We start from the raw sequence: 5,048 nt of genomic DNA on the forward strand, positions 1-5,048 counted from the left end.
ATGGTTGTAGCCACAAAAATTAACTTGCAACACAGGGTCAGTAAGAAAATGAGATACCACCAAATTATATTGGATACTAAAGGCTCCCAGGCCCTCTCCTTGCTGCCTCCCAGGTATCTGGCCCCATAACTCAGGGACTATAGTTTGGCAACATAAAAAGTATTTTTTTCATTTGGAGGAGGGATACAGAGACAGCATTGTTGAGACAGGGAGGTAGTGTTGTTATATTTTGATCAACTGGACCGGGGAGAAATGTTCACATATTGAAATGATCACCTTGTAAGCTAAAAAAATGTGATCGAATGTATTAAAAAAATGTAAAAAATAAAATTTAGAAAAACAGCATTTTTTTTCCAACCTCGGTATTCTTAGCCTACTGTTTTAGTCTCAATAAACTTGACTCCACCATTCTTTGCTTCTGTTTTGGTTCCCTAAGATTTTGGATTCTAATTTCAAACTTATAGTTTAATCTGATCCCCAGGCCAGAGAAGTGAAAAGGTCACAAGAATACCCAGCACATAATAATTACAAAAACTAGGAAAAATATTTTAAAATAAGTACTTTAAGACACAGTAAACTTTTTAAAAGCAGAGAGAATTGAGAGGCAAGTTGAATCTTTGAAAACTTTATCTGGAAATAGTAGAAACTGGAGAACAGAGGCTTACTGGTCTGTCCATAAATTCTTTGATATTCTTCCCTTCGAGAAATAGAATTTAATCCCTTTATCCTTGAGTGTGGGCTGGACTTAGTAACTCACTTCTAAAGAAAACAATAAAGAATGGGACCAGCAGTTAGCATAATGGCTATGTCGCTGGACTCCCACGTAGTCGACCACGGTTCGCATCCCGGACCCGGTGGCTTAAAACTCACGCCGGGTGCGTGTGCGTGCATGCCCAAGATCCCAAGAGGAGAACGGAGCAGAAGGGATTGCAGCATGGCCCTCCCCCCTGGGGGGTGATTTCTCGCTTTCTGTCTCTCTGTCTCTCTCTGTCTGTCTGGTGAGTGCACGCGCCCTATAGCGAAAAACCTCTACAAAAAAAAAAAAAAAAGAAGAAGAAGAAGAAGGAAGGAAAGAAAGAAAGAAAGGAAAGGAAAGAAAAGAAAAGAAAACAATAAAGCAAAATGAAAGTGTGAAATTTGGAAAACTAGGTCCAAAAAAGCACTGCAGTGGGCCAGCCAGGTAACTGGTTAAAGCAGTTGACCCACATGGTCAACTATGCAGTTGGAGTCCTAGACTTAGTGACTTTAAAAACATTCTGAGCAGGGGGACTAACAGATGACATAGCAGTTACGTTGCTGGACTCTCACATGGGAAACCACAGTTTGAGTCACATACCCAGTGGCTTGAAATTCATGCTGGGCATGTGTGCGTGCATTCCCAAGATCCCAGGAGGAAAAAGGATTGCAGTATGGCCATCCCCCCTGGGGGATGGGGTGTGATTTGTCGTTTTCTGTGTCTGTCTCTCTCTGTGTCTCTGGTGAGCACACATGCCCTAAAGCCAAAATCTCTCTATATATTTTTTAATAATAGAGAAAGAATTCCCAAATTTCAAGCAAGACATAAGTACAAAACCTAGAAATTCAACAAACTCCAAATAGAAGGAATACAAAGGAAGATACTCTTAGACATATTATGATCAATCAACCAAAAGCCCAAGACAAGAATAAAATCTTGAAAACATCTAGAAAAAAATATATTTTATGTGGAGGTACAGATATAAGATTAGTAGCTTCTAGAGAAATTATAGAAGAAATTGGAACACTTTCAAAGTGCTAAGTGGGGAATAGGAACCTATAAATCGAGAATTCCATATTTAGGAAAGCTGTCTTCAAAAATGAAGCATAGGGGCCAGCAGATGGAGTACCGGTTAAGGTGCTGGACTCCTGTATGGCCATGTTTTGAGTCCCAGACCCAGTGGCTTGACACTCACACCAAGAGCATGTGCGTGCATGCCCAAGATCCCAAGAGGAGAATAGAGGAGAAAGGACTGTAGCATGGCCATCCCCCCAAGAGAGTGATTTTTTGCTTTCTGTCTTTCTCTTTCTCTAGCAAGCACATGTACCTATAGCACATTTTTTTTCTCTTAAAAAAATGAAGAACAGAAGAGGACAGAGAAAGATAGCAAGAGAACAAATAGAGAGGCAGGACGTTAGTAGAAAACAGATAGGGCTTATTACCTGTTGATGATGACGGGCATAGTATTCTCAACTGGATTGGTCTGAGAAGTATTTCATGATTGGTAAACTCTTTTTACAAGTAAAATGAGAAATAGTGATTGACTGTTTTAAAAAATAATTAGAATAATAATAATAATGATTGGGAAAAACATAGAAAAGATATTGAATGATGAAGTGGGGAGATTAATGTCTCTGTATTGACTGACATGCATGGCATTCCCTTTTGAAAAAGCAATGTAATACACTGTAAAGTTATATGTAATCCAATGTAATATAAAGAAGATTATGATGATAATAAAAATAAAAAATAAGAAAGTGAAGAACAAATTAAGTCCTTTACAGATGAAAAGAAATCTGAGTGAGTTCATTATCAGCAGATACATACTATATGAAATGCCAAGGAAAATCTTTCCATCTAAAAGAAGACACTAGATAGCCATTTTTTTTCATTTTTAAGAGAATTAAATTGTTTATTGATTACACATGATAATGGAAGATACACAAGCTTCATTCCTATCTATTTTATCTGGTACCATTATTCAGTTTAGATATATTGCATAGGATGTGCTGATTATCATTCTTATAATAACCAAAATGTGACTTTGTGGGGGTGGACCTCTGAATGAACTTTAGGCTACAGTAACCATCAGTTCAACTACACCAATGTCTCTGAAGATAACTGGCTTCTCCATCTAACCAGGTAGTAAATTATTATTTAATTTCAAAATGGAACCTGGCACAACCTTGATTGGTAGTGGAATTCTAACTTCATACTATTGTGAAGTTTACCAAGATGGCTTCAGAGTAGATTAACTTTACACAGCACTATTTTTAAAAGACACATTTATTCAGTGTCATGATCAGAGTAATACATTTAGCAATTAGCAGCTTGGGTGAAAAAAAAAAACTACATTGCTACATTAATACCCTTTATTGGAATGCTTCACACTTTCCACAGAACAGAAACTAAAATAACCTGTTATACAATTAACCACAAATACAGTCCCTGTGTTTTCTGCCCACACACATGAGTATTGTCTAAAACATGTCTTCTTTGTAGCAGCTAGGCCCTGCCACCACTGTGCTTGGCTGAGTTCACAAATCTGTTGTAACCTGTAGCTTCCCTGTCACTTCTCTGGCTCTCCTCCCCTGCTAAGCTTTGTTTCCTGGCAGTTAGTTAAAACCTTCTGCCACTGCCATAGCTACTGCTGCTGCCGGGACCCCCCTAGCCACCTTGATTTAGTCGTTTGGCAAAGTATTGGCCTCCACCTCCATAAGGGCCAGAGCTTCTGCCTCCAAAGTTTTCTCCCTTCATGGGTCCGACTTTTAAAGACTGATAAGTGTAATTACCAAAATCATTGTAGCTTCCACCACCTCCTAAATTGCTTCTGTCATCACTAAATCCATTATAGTCATCTCACTTCCACTGCATCCACAACCACCATGGCTGCCACCAAAGCCACCATGACCACTGAAGTTTTCTCCATGACCAAAGTTGTCATTACCACCAAAACCACCTCCTCGACCACCACCAAAGTTTCCAGAACCACTTCGACCTCTAGGACTGGAGGAAGCACTAGCCATCTCTTGTTTGGACAGGGCTTTCTACTTCACAGTTGTGGCCATTCACAGTATGGTATTTCTGAATGACAACTTCATCCACAGAGTCATGATCATCAAAAGTGACAAAAGCCAAGCCCCTCTTCTTGCCACTGCTTCAGTCATGATTTCAATCACTTCAATTTTCCCATACCGTTCAAAATAATCTCTTAGGTGTTCTTCAGTGTTTTCTCTAATGTCAACAACAAAGATCTTTTTCACAGTTACAGGGGCACCTAGTCTTTGAGAGCTTTCTCTTGAGACAGCCCTCTTTGGTTCTAGAGCTCCTCCATCCACCTTGTGCGGCCTTGCATTCATAGCTGCATCCACATTTGCCACCGTGGCATACGTGACAAACCCAAAGCCCCTGGAGCACTTGGTGTTGGGATCTCACATTACCACGCAGTCCGTGAGCGTTTCTCATTGCTCAAAATGGGTCCTCAGGCTCTCATTGATTGTTTCAAAGCTCAACCCTCCAATAAGAGTTTCCACAGCTGTTCCAGCCCTTTAGATGACTCTGACTTAGACAAGACAGCAGTGGGAAGAGAGACTTCAGTGATGCTTTCCCAATGGCATACATAGGCAGAAAGGGCTAGATAGCAATTTCAATACACAAAAAGGAATAACAAATACCAGAATGGTAAATATGTTGGTAGATATTTTTCTCTTTTTAATTTCTTTGGCAGATATACAGTGTTTAAGGCAAAAATAATAATGCTGTATGACGGATTTATAATAGAATGTGTATAGATGTAATATGTGTGAGTGTACATCCTTGTGTGCACATGTGTATCAATAATCAACACTAAGAAAAGGACAAATGGAAATATGCTAATGTAAGTTTCCCCTGTTTTGCCTGACTTCATTCAATATAAAATCTAAGTACCTTATGTTAAGTTGAAGATACATATAGTAGGGGCCGGCAGGTGGTGTGGTGGTTAACGGCACTGGACTCCTACATGACCGACCATGATTTGAGTCCCAGACATGGCGGCTTGCTTTCTCACTTTCTCTCTCTTTCTCTGTCCCTCTTTAGTCAAATTAAAATAAGTAAATAAAATAAATATAGTTAAATAAAATGATTCTTTTTAAAAAATAGATACATATAATAAACCATAAAGCAACAATTAAAAATTATTGCAAAGAGGTTATAATGCCAATGGGAGAGTTTAGATAAAATAATAAAAAATATATTTAATTAGTATAAAAAAGAATAGAAGAACAAAAGATTTGAAACAGATAAAAAATAGTAAAGGACAAGCCTAAATACA

At 38.6% G+C, this 5,048-nt stretch overlaps 1 pseudogene; it reads right to left on the bottom strand.

Moving 5' to 3' along the window:
* Positions 1–3,246: 3,246 nt before the first annotated feature.
* Positions 3,247–5,048, bottom strand: part of LOC102468676 (heterogeneous nuclear ribonucleoprotein A1-like) — a 23,613-nt pseudogene continuing 21,811 nt past the window's right edge.

Source organism: Tupaia chinensis, unplaced genomic scaffold, assembly GCF_000334495.1.
Source record: "Tupaia chinensis unplaced genomic scaffold, TupChi_1.0 Scaffold000706_1, whole genome shotgun sequence".
Taxonomy (NCBI): Eukaryota; Metazoa; Chordata; class Mammalia; order Scandentia; family Tupaiidae; genus Tupaia; species Tupaia belangeri.